Raw genomic sequence first — 8,131 nt, forward strand, 5'->3', positions numbered from 1 at the left:
TGAAATCCCCACCCACCAGTGGAAGAAGTCCCCTGCAATGCCAGCTTCTCAGGCCTGGCCCTGCCATGTGGCAGACTAAGGCAGCTGCCTCAGGTGGCCAATTCTGAGGGATGGGCAGGGTCTGCAGCCCCAGGAGAGCTTGCTGCCTGGCATGGCTGGCGTACCAATGAGGCGACCTGAGGCAACCCGCCTAAGGCGGCATGCTCCTCCCACCCCACCAGGGCATGGCCCGTATCTGTGGGTGGGAAGAAACATCCATAGCATATCTTGCCTCAGGTGCCAAAAGACCAGAGGTTGGCCCTGCAACTCCACCTTAACATAAGAACATCAGAAGGGCCGACTGGATCAGGCCAATGACCCTGTGAGTCCAGCATCCTGTTCTCAAGGGCTGTCCCATGGAAGAGGGAGCAAGTTTGTTTTCTCCTGCTCCAGAGGGGAGGACCCAAACCAACAGCTTCACGTTACAAGAGAGGAGATTCCAACTGAAGATCAGGAAGAACTTTCTGACAGTGGAAAAGTCTCCTGCAGGAGAAGAGAAGAAGAAGAAGAAGAAGAAGAAGAAGAAGAAGAAGAAGAAGAAGAAGAAGAAGAAGAGTTTGGATTTGATATCCCACTTTATCACTACCCGAAGGAGTCTCAAAGCGGCTCACTACCTCCTTTCCCTTCCTCCCCACAATAAACACTCTGTGAGGTGAGTGGGGCTGAGAGACTTCAAGGAAGTGTGACTGGCCCAAGGTCACCCAGCAGCTGCAGGTGGAGGAGCGGAGACGCGAACCCGGTCCCCCAGATTACGAGTCCACTGCTCCTAACCACTACACCACACTGATGGACTCTCCTTCCTTGGAGGTTTTTAAGCAGAGGTTGGATGGTTCGTAAGAGACCCCAGCCAGATGAAAATGTAGAGCCCATTTCAATAGTCTTCACCAAAGGGTCCCCCTTTGCCTCTACCAGGGGGCTCAAAGTAGGCCCCCTCAAAGTTGGGGGTCCATGCCAAGTGGCCCACCTTCCTGCCCTCTGTTCTGGCTTGTCAGGGATTCTCCAGCTGTGATTCCTGCATTGCAGGGGGCTGGACTGGAAAACCCTTGGTGTTTTCCCCAGCGCTGCAGTTCTCTGATTCTGTGAGTCTTCTTTTGGAGGGAGGGTGCCATCCTGTAGCGAAGCTCGGAGACCTTAGCAGCAGTGGAGGCAAAGGCTTAGATTCATAGAACTGTTTGGTCAGAGGGGACCCCAAGGGCCATCTAGTCCAACCCCCTGCATTGCAGGAGTCCCAAGTAAAGCATCCCTGACAGACGGCCGCCCAACCTCTGCTCAAAACCTCCCAGGAAGGAGAGGGGTGAGCAGCAGCAGCAGCAGCAGCAGCAGCAGCAGCAGCAGCAGCAGCAAGTTCTCAGCTGTTCCTCCCGGGGCTCAGATGGAAATCTAATTGGGCGGGATGTGAAAGTCAGGCAGGCAGGCAGGCAGGCAGCTCCTTCCCTCCGAGGAGGTGAGAGGAGGCGGGCGAAGCTCTGCATCTGGAAGCGATTACAAGGCCAAGGCAAGCTCTCTCCCAGGACTTCGCTTTGATGCTTCCCCCGCCGCTGCGTCTTCTGCTCACCACATGGCAGCCCAAAGCTCTTCTGGGCCTGGCAGGAGAAGCAAGGCATTCGCCACCTCCCTCTGCCCTGGCCGCCCTGCAGGCCCACCCCTGGGGGGTCTCAGGGAGCCTGTGGAGACCACGCCAACATTTTTTAAAAGCTGTGGCTTTGCAGATCTAAGCCAAAGTCTGTCCACACGCAATACCTCCTGACGCGTTAAACTGCGGAACTCTCTCCTGCAGGAGCAACCTGGATGGCTTTAGAAGAAGAGCAGACAAGGAGGAGGAGAGGCCCAGCGATGGCTCCCAGTCAGAAGGGCTCTGCTCTGCCTCCACAGTCAGAGGCAGCGATGCTTCTGAGTGCCAGGAGAGGAGAGGGTTGCTCTTGTGTTCGAATCCTGCTTGCTGCTTTCCCTTTGGGGCACCTGCTTGGCCACTCTGAGAACAGGATGCTGGACTAGATGGACCATTAGCCGGATCCAGTGGATTCCTCTTATGAAGTTAGGATTCCCACGCCCCACCCCAGGACATGTGGAGGGCATGGAAACCCACTGGATAAACAGCCTGCAGGAAAGGAAGAAGAGTTGCAGCTGTGGAACTGTTCCCCCCGCCCCCGGGCAGAGAGGCAGCGCAGCCCCTGGGACTTTAGATCTCGCCCACTCTTGACCATGGCACTTGGGTGCTCCTTGAAAATGCCCAGAATCTCCCAGAGGCTGTGAGTTACACCTTTGCATTGCAAGAGGCCAAATCACCAAACAATTGGGTCGTGGCACCACAGCAAGGACAACTGACAGCCAGAATCGTGCTGTACAAAGCAGCAGTGGGTGGGTGTTTGTGTACACCTTTTGGGTTATCTGTTTCCAGAGGTCTGGGCAAAGACAGGAAATGGAGTTTTTTTAAAAAAATCACGATAAGAGGTGCAGACAGACTACATATTTTGTCACCAATATAACATGACTGATTGCCAGAAAGGGCACCCACACTGAACAGGAATTTGGTCACTGGGGGGCCACTGCAGCAGCAGCAGCAGCAGACCACCCCCCCTGGACCTTCACCCCAGAGCAGGAGAGATCTGAGCGGGAGGGATGGCCCGGCCTGACTCATTCCCATCCTCCTCACCTCGCCCTGCCTTGGTCTCATTCCCCTCCTGCTCCTGTGCGGCCTGAAAGGATTAGAGACCCTCCAATGCCTCTCCCACAGTTGCTCTGTTTTCACTTGCTGCGTACTTCTCAGCTGCCCAGGACAGCTTTATAGCATTCCCAGAAATTCCGTAGAAGCAACTGTATCGGTGTGCAAAGAATTTTTGTTTTTATCTCCTGGTGTTTGTCCCCACGGCAAACATCTGAGAAGGGTTAGCCTGAGAGAGAGGGGGGAAGGGGTTTGGGTGGCCACCCAGGGAGCTTCATCCCAACACCCTCCACACACAGCCACAGGCAGACCATGGGTGCCATGGCGGGGGTGTCCAAGGAGCACATCTGGAAGACTGTGATGCCCAAAGCGCTGGCACCCGCCCACGGGAGAGTCAGGAGCCGGGGGGGGTGGAGAAGCGGAGCAAATCCTTTGCATCAGGCTTCACCATAGGGAAGGAGGCAAAGGCTTGCGGTGCCAACACAGAGAAGCCCCAGGAAGCCCCAAAAAGGCAGGCATGCCACTAAGACCTAGTCATGGGTGGAAGGAAGATGATATTCAAAGGTACCTGCATTGGGCAAATGGGTCCCACTTCTGGGTTTGCTGACTGCTGAACAATGGAACAACTGAGTGTAACAGACATTATTTATTTACTTAATGCATTCATATGCCACTGTGCTGGGCCAAGGGGTAACCCGTGAACCGTGGTCCAGGTCCAGTCCAGAATCCGTAGATTCCACTAGGAGTCAGTCCGACAGGGCCAAGACAGGACACAAGGCAGGAAACCAGGCAAGGTCAGGTACAGGATCTCAGGCAGGATCTGGCATACAGCAATGTTGCTCCCGCAACCTGGGGCAGGATCTGACAGCCTTTTATCTCTGTCAGGGTAACGGCTGGTTCTGATCCACCGACAACTCACCTCCCTGTTTCACCCGAAGGCGAGCACTCCTCCTGCGAGTACTCAGGTCTCTCCTTCTCCCAGACCTTAGTCTCTGCAGCTCGGGAGATGTCGGTGGGTTACTAGACCCAGAATCCGCCTCAGCCTCCCCTGACCCAACTGGTAGTGGAGCAGCTGCAAGTGATGGCCCAGCTGGAGGCAACGAGGTCATCCCCACATCTGGAGCCAGGGCAGGCTCAGGCCCCTGACTCGGCCAACTGGTGTTTGCTGCAGGGGAACCTGTGCAGACTGGGACTCTTCAGGATCAGGCCCCAGACTTGTTCAGATGATGCCTGAGGCAAAGGATCCAGTGCAGACTGAGACTCCTCTGGCTCTGAGTCCGAGCCCCAGTCCCAGGCCATCACAGCCGCCTTGGTTCTCCCTTCCCCATTCTCCCCACACAACCCTGGGAGGCTGTTTAGGTTGATAGGCGGTGACTGTCCCAAGGACACCGAGTGAGCTTTGTGGCAGAGTGGAGATTTGAACCCAGGTCCTAGCCCAGCACTCAAACCTCTACATCATCCTGACTCCAAAATCTAAAGATGTCTGGCTCCTCCCCCAGCAGGGATGTGCCTGTGGCTCCACCCCTCCTCAGGGGGGCTTCCAAGGTACTGGGGTTTGGGGCCCCTGCACCCCCCTCACCCTCAGAAAAGCAGCCCCCAAGTGGCCACAAAGCCCATTGGAGGGAGCCCATTCTGGGCGGAGGCGTTTCTGTTTCTCTAGCCCACTGGGTTGCTTTCGCTCCCTTTGCTCAGTCATTTCCTTTTTCATTCCTCTCCTGTGAGAAGGGGGATATAAAATATGTTATTGCAGGTGCTGGGGACAACGTGTGTGTGTGTGTGTGTGTGTGTGTGTGTGTGTGTGTGTGTGTCCCCAGGAGTGTGTGATGGACTCCTGGCTAATTAAGCCCCGAGGAACTATGTTTGCTTTCTGCAATTTTTTTCTTTTAATGCCAGGAGGGTCTGCGTTGTGCCACACTTTCCGAACACAATTTGGGAAGGGCATTTTTAAAAGCACACAAGCCCAGCTACAGCCCCAGGCAGCACACAGGGGACTCCGTCCAAGCTGCCATTTCAAATGTTCACGCAGAAATTGAATTGAAATTGAAACTGAAATACTTTATTGTCCCTTGTACAACTTGTATACAGTGAGATTACACAAGCACCCCCCCCCACTCAGCTCTCTTAGTCTTAATTCCCCTCGTTTACTGACACACACACACCAAACCAGAAAGTTAGTTGCCCTATTGTTATCTTTTCATTCAGTGGCCTAACAGCCCACGGATAGAAGCTGTTCTTTACCCTGTTGGTGCGACTAATCATGCTTCTATATCTTCTGCCCGAGGACAGGAGATCAAGAAAGTGTGTGAATCATCCCTGATAATTTTCCTCACTCTCCTGTGGCAACCTTCTTCCGCTATTTCATCCAGGGGATTCACGGAACAGCCCATAATATCTTGTGCTGTATTCACCACCCTCTGTAGGCACTTCCTATCAGATGATGTCAAACCAGCGGACCACACCGTGATGTAGTATGTTCTGCAGAAGTGGCAGAACATGAGGAGAGCCTGCAGGATCAGGCCCCATGCCCCTTTAGTGCAGCACCTTCTTCTCAAAGTAGCCAAGCTGTGTGAAACCCACAAGCAGGACCTGAGTGCAAGAGCTACTCTCCCCTTCTGTGCTTCTAGCAGAGCCATCCCGGATAGAAGCCATCTTGAGGCCTCCACACCAGGAATGTGTCTAGCCATCCTGGGTCCCTTCCCAGCTTGGCTGTTCTAGGATTCCAGGTAGCTCAAAGCTCTACCACATCAGGGTCCATTCCAAAGTCTACCCCCCCCCAAAAAAATGGGAAGTGTGAGCTGTGCAACTTCCCAATCCCCCCCCCCCCCCGCCTTGCCCTGGCTTGGCTACCACCTTCCCCTCGGAGCACACAAATCCGAAACACATGCTGTGGCCGCTCGCTGCGCTGCGCCAAGGCTGGCTGTGCGCCAGTGGCTCTCACGCCTTGTCAGCTCCTCCTCAGTTTCCACAGCGGATGTTCCCTGGCTGGAGAACAGCTGGGCTGCAGTCCCAAAGGCAGCAGCCAAGACACATGAGCAGGAGATTTGCTCGCTCTCGCGCTCTCTCTCTCTCTCTCTCTCTCTCTCACACACACACACACACCCCTTCCTGGATCCCCTTCTCCTCCACAGCCTTTCCAGAGAATGACACCTCTCTCTCTCTTTCCTCCTAAGAACATCAGAAGAGGCTGCAGGATCTGGCCAAGGGCCCATCCAGCCCAGCATCCTGTTCTCACAGGAGCCAACCAGATTCCTCTTCCAGGAAACCCAAAAGCAGGATTTGAGAACAAGAGCAAGCAGCCCCTCTCCTCCTGTGTTGTTTAGCCACTGATAGCAGTGATGTATGGAAGTGAGAGCTGGACCATAAAGAGGGCTGATCGCCGAAGAATTGATGCTTTTGAATTATGGTGCTGGAGGAGACTCTGGAGAGTCCCATGGACTGCAAGAAGATCAAACCTCTCCATTCTGAAGGAAATCAGCCCTGAGTGCTCACTGGAAGGACAGATCGTGAAGCTGAGGCTCCAAGACTTTGGCCACCTCATGAGAAGAGAAGACTCCCTGGAAAAGGCCCTGATGTTGGGAAAGATGCAGGGAGAAGGGGGTGACTGAGGACGAGATGGTGGGACAGTGTTCTGGAAGCTACCAGCATGAGTTTGACCAAACTGCGGGAGGCAGTGGAAGACAGGAGTGCCTGGCGTGCTCTGGTCCAGGGAGTCACAAAGAGTCAGACACGACTAAACAACAACAACAACAACAGCATCAGGAACATTGTTGTCCCTGACTGTGAGGACAGAGCAGAGCCATCAGGGCTAATGGCCATCAATAGCCCTCTCCTCCTCCAAAACTTTGCCAAATCCTCTTTCAAAGCCATCCAAATTGGTGATGATCATTGTCTCCTGGGGGAAGGAGTGCCATAGTTTGACTATGAGCTGCATCAAGAAGGGCTTGTTTCATCTGCCCTGAATCCTTCAGAATGACCTTGTCCAATTCTGCCATTTCATGGATCTGCAGACCTTTTCTCCAATGACTGCTTCATGCTCCCATGGAGAGAAAACCCAAGGGCTGCGTCAAGAGGAAGCTCCCATCTGCAGAAGCCCAGGAGTGTCCCACTCAGGCTGGGAATGAGGACGACTCTCCAAGCCCTTGGCAACCAGAGATGGAGAATACTACTACTAATAATAATACTTTTTATTTATACCCCGCCCTCCCCAGCCAAGGCCAGGCTCAGAGTGGCTTACAAGCAATAATAAAAAACAAGTTGAATGATTACAACTTAAAAACAAAATTAAAATACAACATTAAAATATTAAAATGTAGCCTCATCGCAGGAGGAGAAGGAAAAGAAAAAAAGAAAGAGAGGGAGGGAGGGAATCAAATTGGCTCCAAGCCAAAGGCCAGGCAGAACAACTCGGTCTTGCAGGCCCTGCGGAAAGAAATCAGATCCTGCAGGGCCCTGGTCTCATGAGGCAGAGCGTTCCACCAGGCCGGAGCCAGAGTTGAAAAGGCCCTGCCTCTGGTTGAAGCCAATCTAACTTCTTTAGGGCCTGGGACCACTAGGGTGTTGTTATTTATGGACCTTGAGGCTCTCCGTGGGGCATACCAGGAGAGGCGGTCCCGGAGGTACGAGGGTCCTAGGCCGTGAAGGGCTTTAAAGGTCAAAAGCAGCACCTTAAATCTGACCCTGTACTCCACCGGGAGCCAGTGCAGCTTGAAAAGCACTGGGTGAATATGCTCCCATGGCAGAGACCCCGTGAGGAGCCTCGCTGCAGCATTCTGCACCCGCTGGAGTTTCTGGGACAGCTTCAAGGGCAGCCCCGCGTAGAGCGAATTACAGTAGTCAAGCCTGGAGATGACCGTCGCATGGATCACTGTGGCCAGGTCGGGGTGGGAAAGGTAAGGGACCAACTGCTTGATGCGGCGAAGGTGGAAAAATGTCGCCTTGGCTGTTGCTGTAACTTGCGCCTTCATGAAAAGGGAAGCATCAAGGATTACACCCAAACTCTTAACGGAAGGCAATGGCACTAATTGGGCCCCCGCAAGAGAAGGGAGTTGGTCCCTCATCCCCATGCCATCCCGACCCAGCCAGAGGACCTCTGTCTTTGAAGGATTTAGAAGTCCTAAGCTCTTTGCCCCTGGACTGAGCCTGCACCCAAAGCATCCTTTAAGGTCATGGCGTAGAAAGGGTGACTGGCCTGGCACAAAGGCCCAGTCTGGGGACCCAGGGGTGGCTGTCCTGGGCGCAAAATTGTTAGAGGCACAAAACATCAACCCCGAGGGCTGCTTCCATACAGCTCTGTGCTTGCATCGCTGGGCTCCGTAGAAAACGGCTTCCCCATGAGAACCAGGAAGTGACCTCAACAGACAACAGAAGGACTCTTCTTATCTCTGCTGCTATGGTCTTCTGGGCAATGCGGATGCCATTAGTCCAGGCTTC

Source organism: Podarcis gaigeae (genome assembly GCF_964106915.1).
Source record: "Podarcis gaigeae genome assembly, chromosome: 5".
NCBI classification, from domain to species: Eukaryota; Metazoa; Chordata; class Lepidosauria; order Squamata; family Lacertidae; genus Podarcis; species Podarcis gaigeae.